This window comes from Furipterus horrens, unplaced genomic scaffold (genome assembly GCF_987537825.1).
Source record: "Furipterus horrens unplaced genomic scaffold, mFurHor1.1.pri manual_scaffold_10, whole genome shotgun sequence".
Classification (NCBI taxonomy): domain Eukaryota; kingdom Metazoa; phylum Chordata; class Mammalia; order Chiroptera; family Furipteridae; genus Furipterus; species Furipterus horrens.
Window position 1 is genome coordinate 13,439,073 of NW_028327180.1, and position 24,313 is coordinate 13,463,385.

Below are 24,313 nucleotides of genomic sequence, written 5' to 3' on the forward strand. Positions count from 1 at the left end.
AAAGACAACTTGGTTCATAATAACCAAGCCTCCGAGACTAAATCTTGACTGTTTTGGATCGATCTAGCTTTTTGTGTAAACCCTCCAATAAGCTGTTCCAACCTTTGAAGACCCAAGACAGGAGACCTGGGAGGCTCCCCATCACTAGCTAGCGGCCCCGCTGACGGTATTGTACACAGGCAATGCCAGCCAGACGATTTTACCCCAATCGAGATTTGTATGAACATGACATTTTGTTTATTCTGTGCCTTTTTGTTCTTTTGATTCATAAACAGCAACAGCAGAGCTGAACAATGACCCCTTGTTGTTGCAGACCCAGATGTGTAGACGCAGGGAGGTTGGTAATGAGGCCAGGGATGCCAAAACAATTCATATTGTACCTCATCTACTGCCCGATAATATTCCAGACTCCAAAAGCGTGCGAAATGCTGCAATCCTCTGTGTTTATATTCAAATCGTCTCAGGGTGGCCCCATGGCTTTCTGTGTAGGCACGCAAATGTTGACTTGTACTGAGGTAAGGTCAGCAAACTTTCTGCAAAGGGCCAGAGAATAAATATTTTAGGGTTTGTGGATCAGACAGGCTGTTTCGCAGCTACACAGCTCTGGTAGCAGGAGAACAGTTGGGGCTAATATGTAAATGAACAAATGTGCCTGGCCTCCAATAAAACTTTATTTATGGAGTTGGAAATTTAAGTTTCATGTGATTTTCACATGTCGCAAAATATTATTTTTCTGTATTTTTTTAACCATTTTAAAAAACAGAAAAGTCATTCTTAGCTCATGGGGAGGGGGCAGTCACAAAAACAGGTATTAGGTTGGATTTGGCCCGTGGACCATAGTTTACTGATTCTTGCTCTAAGGGACAGGGCTGTTTATATAAGAAAAACATAAAATATAGCACTAAGCAGAAGGAATTAAAAGGAGAACAGGAGTCTTACTTTAAATTTTCATCTTCAGCCTAAAGATATTTTACATAAGTTATTCTAATTTAACAGTAAAAATAACTTGATAAAAATGAAGATATTATAGTAAATCCACTATAATGCTCTTTCATTAAAGAGAAAAATTTTTCAAGAAAGTCAAATTTTTAACAGTATTCAATTTTTTAATGAGAATAATGATGGCTGGCATTGAAAAATAATCTAGAGAAATGGGATCGGGAACATTCTGTACATACTTTAAAGTCTTTCCCCCATATTTTCTTTATATATCATGTTTTAAAGGAGTTGGCTCCTGGTTCTATTGCAATTAACCAGAAGTACCAATTTTATTCCTAAATCCATTTTACTCAAGTGTCTGTGTTACTCATTAGCCAGAATAAGAGGCAATTCAAGTGAAGGTATTTAGTTTATATCACTTCAAGACACATACTCTAGCAGAAACAATATTTTTATTGTGTGATTATTTGGAGTGGCTTATAGGGGCTTTCAGAGATAATAAGGAGAGGGGCAGAAGCTCCTTCAGCAACTCTGTAACATCAACTCCTGCTCCTGCAGAACAGAAACATTTGTCCTCCGTGGCAAGTGAAATCTCAGGAGATGCAAACATGAGAAACAAAGTTTCTGGCTAACTTGAATTTTCCCTTGCGCCGTACCATTGTACCGGGAAGTCTGTCAAATTCACCATCAGAAAAAAAAGTTCTTTCCTTTCTCCCAATCAAATCTCTACACCTACATGAAAGTCCTCCTTTTTATTATTATTAGTTTTTGCAGTTCCTCTCTTTAAGAGGTAAACTTTAATTCTTCACTCCTTGAACCTTGAATGTGGGCTGGTTTAGCCCCAGCCTACACACATTTCATTCTTCCAGTCTCTTAATTCACAACCCCACCAACACCTCCATTCCTTCCCCTTTCCAAAGTTTCTCTCATGCCTTGCTATCATCCCAAATGTTAGCTGGATAAAGACGCTTCTTCACTTGTATTGCACTTTAAAGTTATGCATGGGAGAGAAAAATAGTGAGGAGGGGCTGGCTCCAGTACCTGAGCAAAAATGGATTTGGCCCTGCCATTCCTACATCAATCTTCCCATCCATGAGAGGTATAGACATCCTGGATCCTTACTGAGATCTATTTAGTAATCAGATCCTTTAAATATAAGCATGACTTATGGAAAACATTTTGAAGAAAAATATTCCTTTTATTTGAAGTATTCTAGCCCTTCATAATTCCTCAGAATCGGGCTGGACACTATCAGGTTCTTTCTTTCTCTGGAGACCAGCGGCACCAACCGAGAGCTATGTTGACTTTGAATGCCTTCTCTCTCTGTTTGTTAGGCCATGATGATGGTTCTGATGGAATTCTCTTGATACATTCTGGTAAATTTTTGGAGATGATGAAATTGTAGGGATGGAGGAATGGGCACAGGCATTTCTTACCAGAACACCAATAAGAAAGGTCAGAAGGTTTATCCTCTCCGGACAACTGTTGGCCATTGGTTCCCTAGCCCGTGGGACTGTTTATTTTGCGTGTGGTTCTGTAAGAGAAGCATTAAGAGAAGTAAAAGCTAATGACCAGCCTCATGTTTGTGTCTAATGCCAATTGGACAGACGAGTTAGTTACTTTGTATTTTCTTCCCTGCCCCAATCACAAGCCTCACCTCATCTTAACATGTTAGACAAAATGTGTTCTCTCTTCCCTTGTATCTCTGCTTAGTGTCTAATGCAACATTAATTTAATGTTCATAAATCTAACCTATGAATGTGATCCTATGGGAGGCCACAGGAAAAGGAAACAATGGTGCGATCCCAAAATAGCCTGCTCAGGAGAAATAAAAGGGACTGGAGTTTTCAAAAGGGATGATGAAAATTTAGAAAAGGAAACATATTGTTGCCTCAGACCCAGGAGAAACAAAAATTCTATTTTTGTTTCTAAATTACGGTCAATCCCACTTTGCAAATCAATTCAAATGAGAAAGAATCTACAATTAAGGATGGGAAAAAGGAATCAAGATGACAATTTACCTTTCTAACTGTAATATGACACAGATAAGGATGGTCATCTGTCCTCAAAGACTAAGAGAAAGAAAGTTATGACAGAATCCAACAGGTATAACTTAAAGAAAGGAAGGCAAAAAGTTGTTTAGAATTTCCAAACAAGCAGAATATGTTTATTAGCCTTAGTAAAAGTAGAACTGGAGCCCAGAGATACTCATTTGAAGTTCATATGGAAATAGGGTGAATGCATGGAAAAGGCTCATGTCTTATGGTGTCATTTTGACGGACCAGTCCTAGGTCTGACTGCTGGAAATATGACAAGGGATTATCACTGCACCATGAGAAGCCAAGGCCTGCAGAGCCACAGGGCTCTTGTCTCCTAAATGAGTCAGAGAAGCACCAGGACTGAGCACTCCCACGACTTAGGCTTTGGTCAAAGTGGGTAGATGTTAAAATAAATGTTGATCTTTGGGTTTAAAGGATAACTCGAGAGCTTACTATACGAAACCAGGAAGAGTCCTTGAAGCTTTTAACCTTCTTTTCAGAGCCTAGAAGTCACACATACGAGGCTTTAAGTTTATTCTAAACTCTTCAGTCTGTGATGGACAATAATGTGGTTTCTGTTTTTTGCTTGCTAGATTGCCTGTCTGTGTTTATTTGTGGGTTGCAGCTAACTGATCACACACCATATCTGTTCCCTTGCGGTAGACCAGCACTATTTGCTTTGTTATTTTCCTGGAGGTTGTTTGTAAAGTGTTTCCAGACGTCAAACAAATGGGTTGTTCCAAGTACTCTTGTTTTCTAAGCATTTAGTGCACCTCCTTCATGGACTTGGGTTGAAACTCTGATCTGTTGATTTAGGTGGCTAAAGTATTTAGATGAAAGATAAATGGATGGATGGGTAGATAGAGATATTTAGATAAACTTATTTTTTAAATAATTTGTTTATGGAAGTCTTGAAAATTAATTCTGGGGTCATACATTAGAATAGAGGAGCAGAAAGGATAATGAGTAGAGAAGAACATGAAAGAAAGAGAGAGACAGAGACCAAGAAACAGAGTGAAAGTCAGTTCAAGTGGGTGACTATAACCTCTGGCAAGAGATCAGACAAACAAGTTCAACCCAAAGTCAATTTAACTTTATTGGACCACACTGTCTCAGGCAATTAGAAAAATATTTGTAAAACATCAGATGAGAAAAAGGAACGTGGAGCCCAATAATACAAAACAATGTTTATAAGAGAGAAATCATGAAGTGGGAAGAGTAAACACAATTATTCTATCAGCACCTCCTGTTCTTCTCAAGATTACTTCACTTACATGTAGAGAACTCATCCAAACAAATAACCAAAATAGTTTCTTTCTAGCATATCCCTACCTCCCAAAGTAGTTAGTTTGAAGATTTAAAAAAGAACCAAAATTTTAATTTTGAGGAATTAGAAGTAATTACATACTAGATTCCATGGGATTATTGATTATTTTTAGGCCAACTGATAGCACCAAGCAAAAAGGAAAGGAAAGATGGTCTTCATCGCTCCTATTTGCTCTTGCTTTCCACTTAAGTGAAAAACAAATTGACAATACACGCAAGTAATAGGCTCAAAGTTGAGACTATAATTATAGGCTTATTTGGAGAAGAAAATGCACTTCAACTCTCTATCCAACTGGGCTTTCAAGGTTCTTCATAGTTCATGTCAATTCAACTCAGTGTGGTACAAATAGTTTAGCTTCTTTTACCAAGTCTTACAAATTGCAATACTTGAGTATCTCATAAAGCTAGAAAATATGACACTGTAATTTTGCCATCTTCTTTCACACTCAATGCCACCACCACCACCACCACACGCAAGTCATGGTCTGCTCCTAGTCGATGTTCAATAAATAGTGGTTCAGCGTATATTCCTCTTCCAAAATTTATTTTTCCATCAGGCCTCACTCTCTTTACAGAACTCTCTTTGTTATTACCTATCCTTTCTCTTTATCTAATCCCTCCTAATAGCCAAATTATGTATATACAATTGGAAAAAACAATGGTCATGTAGGCTTCTCAGATCACAAGAAACATACTAGCTATGTAAAAACAACATGAGGTTCATGGTGGCCTTTCACTCCTGCCATGGATATTCCAGTTCATGTGTCAGCCCTCAAATCAGTGCTCTGGAAAAGCAATATGCATCAAAATCCATGTCAAATTCTCTTTATTTCAGAAAAAACTATTATGAAATGCATGTGAAAGTACTTTTCATATACTGTGATTCTTAGAGAAATATTAGGTAATAAAATTCAGATTTCTAATATTTCTAATACTATATATTATTGAATATTTCTTATCTGCGACTCCATTTGCAATCCTTATTATTCTTTGAACTCCAGTGAGCCTTTTGACTTTTTAAAAATGTTTTTAAAGGTGAGGGAACCATACTCTATATGTTTACCATGTTTATGTACAATTAGTAGGAAAATTTGGACACTAACAGAGGAATGGCTACATGCATATATAAACTACTAGAGAAATAGAAATACTATCTAGATGATAAATTGACACATATGTGTGTGTGTGTGTGTATCCATGAGTACACTTGTGTGTGTGACTGTGTTTCCTTCTGTATTGTCCTACTTTAAATAATTTTAGAATGTGATATGTTTATAATGCCCCCCAGTCACAACAATGGAAGAGAGAGGCTTGCATGGGCATCTGGTCACTTTTTAAGTACTATTATTGAATCAGTGTTCTTGGAAGGGACTGATGTGGTAAAAACATTTCTGTTAATTTCCCCCTGAAGAATGTCACATTGGGTAATGTTCTGTGGGTGGTCATGTAATGAGACACTGGTGTCTGTCTATGACACATACTGTATATGAAAGGAGGCACAGATAAAGGTAACTTGAATTCCATCCCTCTCTGTGTTTATATGATGCTTATCACCATGCTATCTACACATCCAGACGAGAAGCTTTACAACAAGTCCAATTTCCACCTCCATTCATTTGAAACCAGTGGACAGTGAGTCTGGTCAGGCTCTCGAAGGGTTAATACGCACATATGCTCCTGGGTAGCCAGAGATGAAAATGGACTGACCCAAGTGGCAACAATTTCCCCATTTCCAATAATGTAAGCAACTGCTTTAGTGAAATAGCACTGGAAATGAATCTTCTATATTATAAACATATTCTAAGTGCATTTGCAGGCATCTAGCTATTTAAATTGTTTTTACCTAAACCAGTGGCTTTTGTAAAAATACCACTATTCACAGTCCTAGTTTATTTTGAAGAGTGATAGCATGGAAAATTTCAAAGGAAAATATTTAGCTATTTTTCCTGTAGGAAAAAGCAAGTATTATAGTGACTCTGTGTATGTATGTGTTGTATGTATGTATATAAACACATATATAATGTACTATATGTATGACTTTTAATTTTAAAAAGCATATATTCCTATTTTGTATGTAAATACAACTTTGAATAAGACTAGCCCAAAGATATTTCCTTTCTCCTGTCCCATGAAGGAGTTGACAGAATAGAGCAGGCTGCTGATTGAGACCAAACATCGCTAAAGTCCAACCGGACTTTTTACAAAGTCCAATTATAACAATAATGAGACTTTTAGAACATCTGTATTTTCTTTGGGGGAGTCTTTCTCTTCCTTCCTCTTTATAGCCTCTAACTTCCTGTGTTTTCTTTTAGTCTTGAACTGTAACCGGGACATTCTGGAACATAGATTTATTCATCTTGACTTCAGCTGCGATTAATCCACCCGAGACAAAGATCAACTTCTGGCCAACACCGGTTCTTCTCCCTATATCAATAATGCAAATTTGCCTAGGTGTTTGCAGTATCTGCTCTGGGTATGACTGAAAAAACAAAACCCAGAGGGCTAAGGTGCAAGAATCATTCGTGAGTCGTTTAACAAACATGTATTGGGTGCCATTTATTTACGGGCGCTGGGTAGGCAGTATTTTTAATTAAAGGATATTAATTTTACTGTACTCTGAAATGCAAATAAGGTTTAAGAGGATGATGAATGGCTTACCGTCCACATTGGTAAGTCCTGTTCTTATTCCACAACCATATGGTATGGAAGCAAAATATAATTCTTTGGGAGGGAGGAGGTACGTGTGTAGATTAATCAAATACACTGGCAGCTAAGATGAATGAAACCTTGGTTAATACTAAAACCTCATTGAAACCATTAGTTCTGACCTCTTTATCAAAACTTTTACCCAGGCTGCTAACAATTAACAAAATTGATGAATCTGAGTTTCAGCCTTTTGCTTTTCGTCTGGTCGTTTGTCAATCAGGAGCATTTATTAAGAATTCACTATATACAGAACATTGTGCAGACTTGGAGCCTCCAAACCCTATTAAAGGAAAACCATCTGAAGGAGTATTAATAGCCTTTTTGAGACCAAGTTTTCACATTTGCAATTATGTTAGTTCAATGGTAAGAAACAAGTTTCTTTTCACAACAGGCCTTCTCAGAGTCTCTCATCTTCTAACACATTGTTAATATCCAAAGGAGGATTTAATATTCAGCATTTCCTTTTGTCATCCTTTATTATCCAAGCACCAATTAATATTTTTTGGAAATTGTGTTCCATAAATCTCAATGTGAGCTGTGGTCACTGCTTTCAGGAAAAGGTTCATGTCTCTATTGTAGAGGTTATTGCAGAACTATAAATGTTTAGAGTAAAGAAGGCCAGAGATCACTTAACCCACTGGTGCCCAAACCAAAGTACTATTACATTTTTCTTGACAGCCATTAAAAAGGATACAAATCTCAAAGTCTTGCCTTGTCCTAGACTTCTTGATTTAGAATTTGGGTGGAAATAACCAAAACCCTCAAAGCCCTGTATTGATTCTGATGATGATCCAGGTGTGGAAAACACTTTCCAGTTCAAATCTATCAATGCCCAAGTGAGGATGACATCCGTTTAAAGGACCTCTAGGCCTCATTGTCAAGGCCTCACTGTTCAATGGCCGATGACTGTGTCCTGGCCTCTCCCCAGTGTGTCAGCAAAGTGTGATGAACCCACAGGCTGGCAGTGGTAACCCCAACAGTGATGCAGACTGTTCTACGAAGATGATACACACCAACCAACTTCATTCTCTCCTGCATTTTTCCCTACAAAATACAGGGACAGTGAGCTCACTGGGCCAAGGCAACTGATGTTCAAGATGTGGAGAAAAAATTCATGAGAAATTGGAACTAGGACAGTTCTTAAAATTCAAAAGAGGCAGAAGCTAGGAAGGAACAAGCTATGAGGTTAAAAAACAAATAAAAACAATAAGGTGAATATATGGAGAGACTAAACCATCCCAGCATTTTTAAAACTGTGATATACACACTCTTTGATGCCTATTCAGTTTACCCTGGAGATATACTCCAGGGGAGGGCACATGCAGCCTACCTTGCTCTTATTTATGACATACAGAGACTCCTATCTCTACAGTTCATTCAAATAGAGGTAGTGGGACAACTCTCAGACTAGTTCTCAGCCATGGCTACATGTTAGAATCACTCAGGGCCTTTAAAATACCAATGCCCAGGTCTCACCACAAAACCGTTCATCTCTGGAGGTGATTAATGGCCTAAGTATTTTTTTGATCACCTAGGTGATTTCCAAAATGTAGCCAAAGCTGGGACCTGCTGTTGGCCGGAAAGGAGGCAAGAAGAGGGCCGATTATAGATTCTTTCTGCTCTATCAAGATGAAGAAAGAAATGAGCCATGGGCTGAGGATGTCCTTGTATTCCTCTTCCCCTCTGTCATAAGGCCGATGCATTGCCTTTTCTGATTTATGGTAAAAATATAGTTTCCTTATGAAATCATTTTGTTAAGGTAACAAGAAAAAGTGAACTGATTAAAAAAATATTAAGTGACTAATAGAGCAGGTGGTGATCTGATGTGGCAAAAACTGTGATGCTGGAGCCTAGATGAATGGGCTTTGGTCAATTCTGAGCCTGTCAGCACTGAAAGGAGAGGAGGGAACACGCTGAGGGCAGCTGAGCACAATAATGGTGACTCAGGAGACAAATATCCTGCTGCTATTGCTCCCTTGCTCAGCTTTTCCTTGATGTCCACTCACAAGGATCTAAGTTACTACTATCTCCCTGATACCTATGAATGGGTCTCTCTACTTCTGGCAAGCAAAAGAAACTTCCTAAACTAATTTATTTCACAATAAAACTGTATGTAGATAGGGTCATATAATAAATAAATACATTGATTATTGTCCTTCAAGCACCGGTATCTACTTTAGAGCTGTGACGTAAAAGCATGAAGAAATATGCAAGTGTGTGTTTTTTAGAGTTTAAAAAGGGTCTCTTGCTGCCCCATCACTGTCTCAGGATGCTCTGGTCATCAGCTGGCCACACTAGATCTCAGTTGACCTCCAGAATGGTATTTCTGCATATGGTCCACATTGGGACGTCACTCTCCTGGATTTTAAAAAAAGTGCTAGACAAAAGATTCTGCACAGCACATATCATACACACACACACACACACACACACACACACAGTATAAAACAAATATAACCATAACCAAACTGCAGCAGTCCAATTGATTAGAACACTAAATAGGGAAGAATTAGTTTCTTATCCATTGGAAAAACTTCATGGAGCAGGTTAAGAAAGGAATAGTATTTGCAAAAAAGGTAAAACAGATTTGGTGAAAGACAAGGAACGGAACTCAGGGATGGGCACAGACTTGGGTAATAAAAGCATTAGCACATGAGGAGATGCTTTGCTTGATTGAAAAAGACTGGGAGAAGGGGACGGCCACATAAGCTGGCAGTTGTTGGTTGGTGCCTTGGCATACAATGCATGACCTTAATTTTAAATATGTCTCAAGAATTAATTAGGAAAAGCATTACTATGTTAAAATGTTATTACTTTAAATCTGCCGTGCAGTCAAAACTATGTTTAAAGACACAGTGCTGTCTACACTTTGACTCCTTTATTCCTCCCAGCACATCCATGAGGTAGAAATGAACACGTGCCCTGATATGCTGGAGAAGAAATGGAAGTCACGTGTTTTGCTCAAAGCTGGTAAGTGTCAGGGCTAGGATTTAAATACAGACCTTAATCCCTAGGCTAGACTGTACACTATGACTATTATATTTTTCAGTAGTCAAAATATATGTAAAACCAGCCTCAGAGGGAAAGAGAAATCAATGGCATCATTAATTCACTTCCTGAATCCTGAAATCTCTGTTTTGCAGGAGTTAGTTCTTTTTTAATTGTTTTTCTCATTCAAATTGACACAATAAAAATCTGCTAGAATAAACAATTGGAAACCAGCCCAAAGGTTATGCAAACCACACTATAGGGATTGAGAGAATCTGAGGTGGCGCAATGATTAGAAATTTGTGCGTTATCAAATATGTGTTAAAACTGGAAATGTTTGTTGTTTAGTTAAAAATTAATGCTTTGCATTGATAAAGTAACTAAAATACGGGCACGAGGGACTGTGTTAAGCACATTCCTGAAAGGCTTCCAAAGACCACGTTTTCTCCAAAAATATATAAATAAAGATGTATATTGTATAGGAAGAAATGACTCAAGAATACATGGCAGCCATTTTTCAAATCAATCTATCTTTTCCAAAGGCTTCACATCTGTGTCCCAAGGGAACTTATATCTTAGTAAAAGTCTCCACTTCCCTAAATGACTTGGAGGGAATCTTATTTGCTGGATCTAACAGCAGAAGAAACTTAGATTTAGTGAAAAACACCCATAATGACGGAGTATTTTTAGGGTGGAAACTCTTTAAGAACGGGGATGATAACCACCGTTATGGTCAAGATCTGGGAGGTAAAATGCTGGGGCGAGGCGTTTTAGCTTCAGCAGCTAATGATTGTTATTATTACCATTTCTACCTCTGTTCTCTCTTCTGACCTCGCTGATGTTGTCTAAAGTTTCAAGTCTATAGCATGAAAAATAAAAAGCAAAAGTTTTGTTTCTAGAAGCGTTTTTCAGATCGTATATATTTCTGCTCATTTGCATTTGGGTGTCAATGAAAACAACGATTCTGAATCTTCTTTTTTTGAGTGAAGGGTACATTTTGCAGATATTCTGCATCACAGGAACACTAAAAAAGAAGTGAAAGAAAAGAGAGAGACTAGAAGTTCTTTGATTGTCTATTTCACATGAATTTGAATGATTCCAATGAATCATGCCTGAATTTATCTATCTCTGCTAAAAAGCCAGGTGCTTTTGGAAACCTCTAGACTAATGTGCCACATATAATCACAATTATACAATATAAAAATGATTACTTAAGTGACATTACTGCTTAACCCTGGTAATTACCTGTACATGTATGTGGCCAAACAGGCAATTTCACTACAGAAGGCAGCTCTGTTTGAAATTGTTTTTGTGATGAAATTGTGGCAGTTCCAAAAAGAAAACAAAACAGAAAAACCACCCACCCTAAACTAAAAAGGCACAGCTCTGATTGCTTGGCCTGCAAATAAACTTTCCAGAATGCTTTTCAAATTTGGCACAGAATAATGTTGCAAGCCAAACAATCAAAGACAACTCGCTGAAGAAAATGTGTGTTTTAGGTTGGTTTGAAACTTTAAACAGGAGATGTTTTAATTGAGAGAACTAGATGTGTGTACAAGTGAAATCATGCTTGCCCCAGCTAATAACAGAGCTATATTAGCCAAATAAGGCCCTTTAGAATCCCTGCCTCCCAAGCACTAGAACTGGAGCAAGACCAGAGAGAGGGAGGGCCAGATGCGCAAAGCTCTTCTCAGAGGATAGCTCTTCTGCTTATACCTCACCCTAAGAGCAGATCCCCCCACCCAACACATTCAGAGGCCGAGCTGCCTATAGGTTGTACCATTCATGTGCTTAATTCAGTGAGTGAGGCAGATATTTTTCAAGAAAAGGAAGACCCATAAGCTCATTGGTTTAGTGAAAAATAAGTCAGATGGTTTGATTCAATTGGCCTGCACTTGGTCAGAGGGCCCAGGGCTGGCTGAGTTGACAGACCCAGAGAGGAACTCAGGCAACATGACTTACCATTCTGAACACCACCTGGTCTAACTTATGACCGAAGTCAAACCAAAGGGTGATACATTGATTAAGACGAAAAAAATAAAATTAAATTAAATCTTGATGGTGATTATATCTAAAGAAAGAACTCATTCCATAGAAAGACTTAGAAAAAAGTTATCTCCCCCTGATTTATTTTGTTTTTCATAAACTTCCTCTTAAAATCTGGCTCAAAATTTAATTCAGGGTGCTTTTGTCTTTGTTTTGAAACTTGTTAATGAAATGCACTGCTCTACCTGGGACTCTCGATAGAGATCAATACATAGTATCAAGAGAAAAAAAAGATTTGTCTAATAGAGGTTAACTTTTTCCTTATATGTATCTTTGCCCTCTGCTCTATCACCATGCTGCTAGTTTCTTAGAATTGCTCAGCTAAAAACTACGTGATAATCTGTATTTATTTTAATGAGAATATTTCTTTGTAATGAATGATGGAAAAGTAAAGATAAGCTAAGTACACTAAACAGCAGATAAATCAAGTTACATTTGGGTAAAGAGAAGTTTATAAAATTGACATTCGCCCCCAAACTAGCCTTTGGAGGGCTAAGGAGACACAAATGCAAACATCACGTAGAGTGGATTACCAGCACTGAGTGTCAGTTCTTTCCAGCTGTTTAGGTATGTGGCAATGAAATGACCCGCGGACAAGAAAAATACACACGCTAGTTCTGCCATGTGCGCTAAGTAATCTGCAGCCGGGAAGCACGCGGGCTCCGACACTTGGACGCTCACAGAGGGATTCCACGGAAAGGGGGTTAAGAAGGCACAGGCGGATAGAACGATCTTTTGGGGAAAAGAAAAAAAAGTGAATGAGGTTTGAAATTCTCCAGATATAGCACACAAACTCCATCCCCTCCTGGCCCCACACCCTGCAAGGAACAAAGCCCAAATAGAGTCATCTTAGTCTTACTAATAAAGGCCTAGAAACACACAACCACTAAAAACAGGACTCTAGAAATTCTAGAAAGACCATGAATACCAACAAAGAGGTTACCTGAAACTTTAAGAACTATTTAACTTTAACTTTGATATTGGAACATTAATTACTTTGTAGTTATTTTAAAGAAACACATGCCTGGTTAAGAGAGACTCACATTGCTAGGCGAACAATAAAACTTTGGCGGAAGAGCTAACATTGAGTTTTTTCAATGCCATAAATTATTGTTTTATTGAATTATAATGACAACATTTTTGACCAGGTCAGATTTTGTCAGATGGATGTTTAGTAGTTATGGTGGCCAGATTTAAGCTTAACTTAAAAGGAAAATTTGGGTGTAATAGAAGTCTGGAGAAAAATCAGATTAGCTTCACAGAATTCACTACACATTAATAATCATGACTTGTTACAGTGCTTTATAGCTTTCAAAGGATGTCACATTGGCTAACTTTTCTGATGTTCCCAAAACTCTGTTATATTGAGAAGGCAATTATTATCCCTGCCTTGCAGATGAATTAAAGATGCTAAGTGCTTTCCTCCAGCCTGTCAGATCACTTCTTTGAGTCCAGTGGCCGGTGGTTGGGTGTTTGGGACATGGACAGATGGCATGGACTCTCTGAGCTGCCAGGTCAGGCTTCTGACTGATGTTAACCATTTGGAGGCCGCTTTAGGTTACAGTCCTGTCCCCTGGCCTGTGGAGTGAGGACCATAGAAGCGGTCTGAGCTTAGATTGGGTGAATGCTGCTTAGAACGTAGCCAAAGAAATATAGACGGTATGAGACCGGGGAGTCAGGCTGAGACACACAACGTAAAAGAGAGAGAGATTACAAGTGGGTCAGAATGGAAAGAATAAATCTGAACACTTGCCTTTCCAGCCCAACTTACTTTCTGCTAAGATGACGGCTCACTTGTACACAATATTTCATTTGTACAAAATAACTTTTATGAATATCTTTTAATGATTTAGAGGACTGTTCGATTCCCTTATAATGAGATTTCCTCAAGGAAATGCTTGATTAATCCATCATATTATAATTATTTAAGCCATGGACTGTGTTTTGCCTGGTAAATTCAAAGCATGGTTTACTGAATAACCATGCAGCCATCTCATCTCAGAAAGGTTGAGAGGGTGGTTCTGAAATCAAGTTGCTGTGTATTGGAATCTCAGAGTTGCTACTTACTAAATGAGAGGTTTGGGTGAATTACCTTAGCTTTCTCGTCTGAAAAAAATGAAAATGAAAAAAAGAATGGCTACTTCATAGTGTTTTTGTGAGGATTAAATAAAATAATCAACATATGCCTTTAATGAGTGCATTATAGTATGAGCTCTTAGCGGGGAGGTTTTTTTTGAGACCCGAGCAGAATGATCTACGTGACACAACTTAACTACACCCTAATCTCTGTTCTCACATGAGTCCCAGGCAAACATGACTTTACTTTCTGTCTCTATAAGTGATTTGTCTATTCCGGGCATTTCATGTCAATATAATCATACATTATGGGATCTCTTGGACCTGCCTCCTTTCACTTTGAATAATGTTTTCAAGGTCATCTTTGTTGTAGCAGATATCAGTACTTCATTTCTTTTTATGGATATACCACATTTTGTTTAATAATTCATCCATTGGCAGGCATCTGGACTGTTTCAACTCTGCATATTATAAATAATTCAGCTATGAATATTCACATACGAGTTCTTATGTAAGTATATGTTTTCAATTCTCTTGTGTATATACCTATGCATAAGATTGCTGAGTCATATGGTAACTCTGTTTTTAATATTTTAGGAAAGGCCAAGCTATTTTCCAAACTGTGTACATGTTCTGATTTCTCCATATCCTTGCCAACACTTGTTATTGTCCTTTCTAAAAAAATAACTATCCTATTGAGTGTGAAGTAGTATCAAATTGTAATTTTGACTTACATTTCCATAATGACTAATGATGTTGGGCATCTTGTCATGTGCTTATTGACCATTCATACATCTTCTTTGGAAAAATGTCTATTCAAATCTGAAATAAACAAATAAATAAATAAATAAATAAATAAATTTTAAAAACAGCTAACATTAATACGGAAAATGGATTATTTTCCTTTTTATTACTGAGTTATAAAGATTGCTTATATATTCTATATACTAGATCCTTATCACATATATTATTTGGAAATATTTTCTCCTGTATCTTCTTTGAAGAGATGTCTATTCAAGTCCTTTGCCTATTTTTAAAAAAATTGGTTATCTGTCACTTTATTATTGAGTTATAAGGATTCTTAGTGTATTTTATAGACTAGACCCTTTTTTTTTTAAAGTATATTTTATTGATTATGTTGTTACAGTAGTTCCAATTTTTTCCCCTTTACTCCCCTCCACCCAGTATCTCCCTCCCCCAGCATCCCCCCCCAAGTCCATACCCATGGTTCGTAAAAAATAACTATCCCTCCCTCTCAGATATTAAGACCCTTTGTAATCTTGTAAAGGACAATGGGCGAAGGTCTCAAGCTCCTCTAGCTGCTTCAAGCTGGACATGGTCGTCGTCCTACCTACCCTTGGGTCCAGAAATCCCTAATAACAGTGGGGGTGTGGAGGGGAGGGTGGCCTTCCCACATGGGGAAGGATTGTGCAGACTCCAGGTCAGTTGGCTGTCTCCGGACAATGGCGTGCTTGGTTTAGCAGGCTGGCATCCTTGTTGTGTTCTGGGGGCAACAGATTTGGCAAAAAGGGTTAAAAAGCATCATTCAATCCATAACTACTAGGTGGCAAAAGGCAGGGATTAATTTTTCAATGTTCTACATTAGGAGAAAAGAAAAAAAAAAAAAGTGAGACAACTGTAATGGAAAAACAAACAAAAAAAATTTTTTTAGTGGGGGAAAATGAAAATATGAAGAATGGAAATGCCAGTTCAGTGAATATTAGGACAAAGATTTTCCTTCACGTTGTATATTTTTCTCCCTATTTGATCTCTCCAGAGTTTGGCATTCTAAACAAGTAAGTAATGACTTAAGTTTCTTTGCATAGACCTAATAAGACCAGTTGTTAATAGAGGTTCCTTTTTCTGAACAAGCCTTTGACTGGAATGTCAAGCCTAAAGGAGACATGCTTGGGCTCATGTTGTTACCAAAAAGCCCTAAGGAACTGGGAATGACTTTCAAAGGTAATAAAAGCCCGCGAAATAAAAGGCCTGCTGCCATGGTTGGTTGTGCGGTCCACAGCAATCTCTCCAGGGAAGGAACGAAGGTTGTTTTCCTGTAAGATGGCTAGAAGGGACCTTAAGGCACAATGGAAAACCAGAAAGACTTGGAAAGGACAGGTGTGTACAGGCAAGGATGAATGCCAGGTATGTGGCCCAGCTTCTGTGCACTGAAGAGCAGACTGAGGGCCACCCTAAATGTTCCTTGGGTAAGTTCCAGCAAAACAGAACTAAAGATCATAAGTGATCATTTGCTGCTCTTGTTATGCTTATGCAAATGAACAGGATAAATTAAAAATGGACTTAATGTAGTCCCTTTAAAGACAAGGAGAGTAATCTTAGGGAGAAAAATCAGTATTCAAGGAAAATCACAATGATCAGTGGCAGACTGTAAAGTAGGGCAGCTAACCGTCTTAAAAGTTTCTTCTCATTTAAAAAATGGTTTCACTTGAAAATTAAACCATATCTGTGATATCACCAAAGAGATTCAAGTTGCAGGCAAGTAGAATGTCAAGTGCCTTGCAACTGTATGTCTTCCCAATAAGACAGTCTTACAGATTTAGAGACTTTTTTGTTGGTTATGTTACATAAATTAACATGTGTTTTCTGTTTTCAAAGGGCATAAGCCTATGACCGCATTACCTGAGTGATTGTCTGTACGCATAAGCCTCACTTAATCCTCTCTGCAGCGCTGCCTCCGGAGACTCAACAGTTTGGCTGAACTATGGCTGAGTTGGTGAAGAATGGGGTGGTCTGTGGGCTTCACTTTAAAACTGAATTCTCTTTTCTATCCTAATGGCTTGGACAGAAAGGGCCCAGAGGTCTGAGAGGGGGGAAACATAAACTATTTCCCTCAGCCCAAACTAAATAAAATGGACAAAAGGGTTTTGGACAGGAGAGATGTGCCTAGCACACCTTCCTCCAAAGAAGCCCTTTTTTTTTTTTTTTTTTTTAGACTAGACCCTTATTAGATATATTATTTGGAAGTATTTCTTTCCATACTATAAGTTGTCTTAATTTTTTTAATAGTGTCATTTGAAATACAAACTTTTTTAATTTTGAGAAAGTCTAATTTATCTATTTTTTAAGTGTTATATCTAAGTTGCCAGGGCGAAATCCATGGTCACAAAGATTCACACATATGATTTCTCATAGAGGTTTTACAGTTTTAACTATTACATTCAGATATCTGACCCTTTGAGTTAATTTTTTATCTACTGTGTGAGGCAGGGGTCCAACATCTTGGTTTTGCATGTGGATATTTAGTTGTCTTTAACCATTTGTTAAAAAGACTATTCTTTGTCCATTGAATTGTCTTGCCTTATCTAAAATTAATTGACATTGAATGTATCAGTTTATTGCTAAGTCTAATTCACGCTGAATTAATTTATGTGCATTGCTGGGATAAGAATCTAAACTCACCTTTTTGTATGTGACTATCCAAATGTCCTAGTGCCATTTGTTGAAAAGAGGACTGACTATCCCTTCCCTTTTGAAATTGCTTTGGCACCTTTGTCAAAAATCAATTGCTCATAAGTAGAAGGTTTATTTTTTTTCTGAGCTCTCAATTCCGTTCCATTGATCTATGTGTCTATTCCTCTGTGTTGGTTGTGTTTTTTAACGTTGTCAGTGGAGATGCGTGGTGAGAGAGCCTGTCCTGCTCATATAGGTTATTCCACATCCTTTTTTCTCCTAAAGAAAATACAGTAAAATAAGGCAGAAGTTAAACTAAAAAAAAAAAAAAAAGTTAAATAAGGCACAGATTCAATTAAATGGTGGACTATTAAAAGTGTTAATTACATAGTGGTTTTGATTCATAGTAAAATCAGCACTTCTGAAGAGTAAAAAGTATATAAAAAACCGTTCAAGATAAAAAATAAATCTGTAATTATGGAGGTAATAAATACATATTATTTTTGGATTTTACATAAAAATGACTATATTTTTACATAAAATAGTTTCTACTCAGAAAAATGGAAGAAAATCAAGTTTACATTATTTTCCTAATAGCTGTGTGACTAAAAAGTTAAGTACAGAAGAATATTTGAAAATTTGATAGCATATTAAAGATCCTTTTGGTGAAACGACAAATCCTTTCTGTAATATGAATTACTTTGCTAATTTAATCTGTATATACATGCAAGTGCTTGGAGTTGAAAATAAACTCACAAATATTTGTATAAGTGGAGGTTAACATGTAGTTTCTAGATGCACTGGTATCTCCAGGTAATTAGAAGACTCTGTGCCACCTTTTTGGGGGGCCATTAAAGCCTTTAGGCATGCGACATGAGAAATAGATCCCTTCCCAGGCTGTGGCCAAGATGAAGGTCAAGGTATTTCATGTGACTGCTTAGCATGACCTATGGAGTTTGGGATGAAAGACGTTTTATCCCCTTTTTTTGCAGAATAGAGACGGGTTGCCAATAGCTCCCTCACAAGGTGATTCCATTTCATTCAAGTGAATAGCAAAACCACAGCTGAGATTTTCACAAATTTCTCTCACTGCCTTAATGGTACATGGATTCAGTTTTCCTGGTTTGAATTCAGTTTTTGTCTCTTATTTCTGTGGAACTTGGTATTTCATGACGCTACCTCAGGTAATTCTAGCCTCTCTGCTTTCCTTCTCCATTCCTCACCATCCCCCAATTTCCTCCAGAAAATCAATTTCTACCCATCAACCTCCTCAACCTGGCTGCTATAGTTTCTCCAGCCTTCCTGTCAAGAGTTTTATGGTTTGTTTGCACCTAAGGAATGTAATGCTACACTGTTCATTGTGGTTGCCAAGCAATGGCATGTCCTTAACCCCCAAGGGAATTCCTAAATTCCTAAACACACTCATTCAAGAAACTCACCCTTGAGACATCTGTCTTCCTTTCTGACCCGCTGCCGATAGGCAACAGCTGTTGGGCCAAACTTAGCTCATATCACATCCACTGTCTATGGCAGGGCAGTTATTATACCCCAAGAAAGCTTGTGCTTCCTGCAGGGCGAGATCATCATTCTGAAATGCTAATCCCACCAGCTGGGTCTGTTGCCGGGCAGAGCAATTCCCCTTGAAGAGTGCTGGTTACTGTTCCCCGGAATGCTGTCATCTAGAGAGACTATGCACCACCAAAAAGGAAACAGTTTACTCCGTGCCATTCTGGGGTCTCCCTTGCCTACAGTACCCACAACAGTTCACAGCTGTCTTCCCAATAGCTCTCCCACGCCAGACCCAACGGAGTAAATCTCAAAACTCTTGTTTGATAAGAAATCTCCACCTCAAGCTCCATTCTTGTCAAACGATGTCTTAGGCAAATAGATGCAGTAGTTTATTAGCTCTCCCTACATACGTTTGCTCACACTCTGATCACCTGTGTAGCATCACCTCCCTCAATTCTTCCCCACTTGCCTCTGTCTGGTCATCCTTCAAAATCAAGCTCAAGTCTCAACACCTTACCTGGAATTTGCCCCAACTCATCGGGCCTGTGAGACTTATTTCCCTCTCAATGGCGTTTAGTGCTTTCTTTTCCTACCACTGATTTGACCATTATCACACTTTTCATAGACTTTCAATATTTTAGAGTTGAACGGGACCTTCGATGATAATGTATCTGTCTGTACAAGCGATAAACTGAGGCCCAGAGAATCTGAGTCACTTTTATAAGGGTCTAGCCCCTCTTCCTCTGAACCCAAGGAGATCTGAGGCTGGGCTCTTCCACAGCTGTGGTCTTGACATTGAAGAATAAGGCACTGGCCTGCAGCTTCAAAATACAGAGAAAAGAAAGCCTGCGTCCTGGATGCAGAAAGGCTCAGCAAGACCAAAAGTTTCAACTCCGAGGAAACAGGCTGAAGCCAAGAGTGAGGCACTAAGTAAAGGGTTAATCAAAGGAAATAATCACATTTGAATATCTAGATTTAAGAGTTGAGGCAAGAAATATGTACTGTGGCCATGGTATTTAAGAGCATTAGAAACTTTTCTAAAATAATTTTTAAAACGAGACCTTCGAGAGGATAGTACTAGGAAATGCATATCCCGTTCATACACAAGATTAACATAGCTGGAGCGTGTGTTTGTGTGTGTGTGTGTGTGTGTATAGATATATATCATATATCATATATGAATTTGTCTTTTCCTGTACTTGACTGTGAGGGCCATGCCTATCTTTGACACATTAGCATCTGGAGTACTTAGCCGTGTGTCATACTTGGGAGGAGCACGATCAAAGATGGTTGTCTGTGAGGTGAATTTCATCTGGTTCTTAGGAAACTTTCTCGAGCAGCTCTGCAGGCCTCAAGGTGGCAAGATCGGGCCTTAGTGAGTTGTGAACTCCCCTAAGACTCTCCTTCTACCTCTGAGTGTTCTAGCTGTTGCTACAGTCCCACTCTGCAATTGCTCTTACAATGCCACACTCAGGCACCCAGCTGACGAGCAAAACCTGACATCCCATTGCTCCCTGAGGTTCCAGGGGACACCTGAACATCGGGGGCTCTCAGTGGCCTTTGGAAACTCCACCTGGTATGGTGGTCAGCTGGCAAGAGAATTGACATGCTCTGCTTAGCAGACGTTTTGAGACAGGCTCATGTTGGATTTAACATAACTGGTGCAGACAAGTTAGCCAATAGTTTGAAAAATGCAAAGGCCACTTGCAATTACCATGTCGGAGCCATTCAGAGTGAAGGATGTCACCACTTGCAGAGCAGGCCTGCCTGAAGTCATCATCATCACCTGTCTCCCTCGCTGGGCCCCGCCTCCTTTCCTCCATCTTGGCAGTTTGTCCCCGTTGGTCCTGAGCACACACTCCTGACCCTGCCCAGGCAGAGCCTGCCTCGGTGGCATCCTCAGCTCAGACCCAATCATTCTCCTGCCAGACCTAGCCTCCTCCCAGGCTAAAATCCAGGGACAAAAAATGCTTTGAATTAAGTGAGAAACATAAGCTGTCTGCTGCTCAGGAAGGAACAGCAAGACCAGACCTGTCCTGAGACTAACTGAACTTGCCTACGGAGGGAAAAGGGAAATTTTAGCAGTCATACCTCTTGCAGAAAATATGCACAAGAAGATATCCCTGTTCTGAAATACCGAAAGGGTGGAAATGGATCATTAGGGAAATCTGATAGGCATGAGAAAGCACTTACCCAGCCCCCTGACCTCAACGCTCTGGTCGCCCTCAGACCCCAGGAAGTGGTGTGACTCCAGCCAATTGTCACTTATCCAGGGAGACTGGGTCAGGGGGAGCATGGCTAATGGAGGTCCTCCGGGAGTGCTCAAGCCTTATTTAGTCATTAATTTCTTCTTCCCCACCAGACTGTTTGCTGGCGCTGCTAAATGTCCAGGGCAAAGTCTCAGTCCTCAGCCATCCTCCGTTGAGGTGCTAACTGAACTGAAATAAAGACCCCCACGCAGGTCCAAGGACCACAAAGTTAACGAAAAAAAAACCCTGAAAGATTCCTCAGAGCAAAGAGATCCCCAGCTTCCTGGGAAAGGCTATGACAACAAAAGTAGGAGGAGCTTGACCTGCCACAAGAAAATCACTTCATTTCAGGATTTAAATACTTGTCTTAAATCGAGTCTTTATGCACCCTGGGGAGCTCCAACAATGCGCTCTCTAGACTCTGGGAGCTCCAGCTTCTACTCCAAAGGGCAAAAATGCTTGTTCCCTACTCCTGAATCATAGTTACATTCCTTATTTGGATAGAACGAGCGCTGATGGTCGAAGTGGAGGAAAAGCATTCATTTGTATAAATTAAGGAGTCAGGATATAAATGGCATCTGAGCTGAGACCCACGGGGAAATGGAATCCTATGGTGTATGGTTGGCCTTGGTGTCTGCCAGGGCTGGTGGGGAGTAGATGACTCTAGAGTCCCCTGTCATCTGTTGGCATCAGTGTATGGAAATACTCAAAAGAAATCAACAAATCCTTCGGATCTGTGTTCGATTTATAGAGTCCTTGTCTATTACCATAGTGTGAGGTCCTCAGACATTACCAGTCCTGCATACCCTGTTCCAATCCTCTTAATTGTAGATGATTTTCACAGGCAAAAACTATGCTGAGTTTTAACGGCTGGAAAGGTTTCTGCCTCTCTCACAGCTGCCTCTTCCTAAATTTGCAGAAGAGCCGACTTTGTGGGGCACCAAATGATGTCATATTAGTCATGGCATCATCTTTCAACGGGTGAAAAAGGACTCCCTCCACCTGCAAAAATAAAATTGATATCATTCACCATACATTTTTATATCGTGTCTTAGGAAAAAGAATGTACCACCCAAACTCTTGACTGGCCATCACTTATCTTATGGTTGAAAAATGATGCTATGACGAAAGGGCTAAGTCTCCCATGAGAGATTTAAGGACGAAGCAGATGAATGGGAAAACATCAAGTAAATGCACTTCTCATGTACCTTTCCCAATGTGCAACAACACTTTTTTATGTGAGATGCTGCATGTAATGATAGTCAAAGTGCTTTTCGATCTTGATTGGTTTTAAAAGTTCCAAACAAGAATTCTCCTAAATATGAAGTATCTCCAAAATGTTTATGGCACTAATCTTTTCCATACTGTGTAAGTACATGAGGACAGGCATGGCATCCTTTCCTTATTTTAAATGCTGCCTATTCTGTCAGCCGCGAACTGATAATTATTTTAATAGCATTAACAACAATCCTGCATTTCATTTTATTGATGTTAAATATTTCCTGGTGGTTACAATGAATATACATAAAGTAGTATTATTTCTCTTGTTTTCTTAATTGAATTTCATTTAATATAATACAGTGGCAGGCAGATGAAGAGACGACCTTTCCTAGGATCTACATTATTTTCTAGTTGTAAGTTAAGCAGAGGTAAGTGATATCCAAGAGCAAGTAATATCATAATTCGGTGCAGATTGGCTATCTTACTCGGAAACATTAGCTAGATGTGGCAAACTTAAGAGAAATAGTGGAACAAAATCTCAAAGTACTGATAGGCACTTTTCATTGTTCATATGCAGACAAGAGTGAGTAAAAGAACTTTGACATTCCACACCACCAGTATTCCCAAGAATGAAAAGAAGTATAAAACCTGGGTTAAAAAGAATAGGCTATGCATATTCTAAGCTGCCTGTGACCAACTCTGGTTAAAAGCTCACAACCAAACCACCAGGATTTTACCAAGTTCACAACAAATCTTCAAGGCTGATTTCTTTTAAAAATACACAAAAGCCTTTTACTTAAGACATTTTCGATTTTTGATTCAATCAAGAACAAAGTAAAATTTGTTATTCATGGCAAATCCTAGATTTAAACCAGTTTGTAGATCTTTCCACAGAATAATTTTGTGGAAATAAATCAGTCTTTCTTCCTTCCTTCCTTTCTTTCTTTCTTTCTTCCTTCCTTCCTTTCTTTCTTTCTTTTTCTTTTTCTTCTTCTTTTTTTGTACATTTGTTGTCTATTTCTTTGCTCATTTGCTCCTAAATGACTCTGTCGTTAAATCAATTCTTTACAGTGTATGGGTAGCCATCCTCTTGGCTGGGCAAAAATCTTAGACGACCCCTAATTTTCCTTTACAACCTTATCTGTGAGTCAGAATCAGCCCAAGGTACTGTAAAGTCAGAAAGAATAATTTTATTGTCAGATGAAAACGAAAGATAAAAAAACAATATGTCCACACACCCAGCCACTGGTTTCATACTTTGGGATGGTATTCATTAAAATCTGATCAAACAGCTATATGATATCATGGGAGAAAGCAACAGTTCTCGTAAAATTATTCATGCCTTTTCTAGGTTGTGCAAGGAGTTAGAAAAGATGCAGATTTGTTAACTGAAGCTCCAAAGCAATTGTCTCAGAATATGATCGATGTTTAAAAAGGAAAGAGTGCGTAGAGCCATTGGGATCTCTCCCTGCCACATGTAAGACAACCCACCCCCGAGCAAAGTCTTTGTGCCAAGTACTGCCTTCTTCCCCGCACTGGCTCCCACCTGACTTCTGTAGCCTCCCACATGCCTAACATTTTCTAAATTCCTTGTTGCTATTAAAACTCGCCTGCCCTAGGTCTTTGTTGCTCGGGGTCTCAGAGAATTAAGGCTGCACCTCTCATCCTGCAACATTGATGCCTTCTGGAGGCTTGCAGATTTGGTCAGAAAGCACTGGAGCTTAGATGAACAGAGTATGCCTTTGGGACTTCCTTTTTCTGGGCTTTTGAGGATATACAGTCCTTTTCTGTCACAAAGATCCT

The 24,313-nt window shown here is 38.9% G+C and overlaps 1 long non-coding RNA gene across 2 annotated transcripts in view; it reads right to left on the bottom strand.

Moving 5' to 3' along the window:
• Positions 1–281: 281 nt before the first annotated feature.
• The window catches only part of LOC149999257 (uncharacterized), a 46,774-nt gene continuing 22,742 nt past the window's right edge, over positions 282–24,313 (bottom strand). The window contains exon 3 of one of the 2 annotated variants that reach the window (XR_016513674.1): positions 282–533. This is a non-coding gene — a long non-coding RNA (uncharacterized LOC149999257). Of the gene's footprint in view, positions 534–2,381; positions 2,474–24,313 lie in introns of those variants that run through there. The other variant, XR_016513675.1, reaches the window with a different exon arrangement.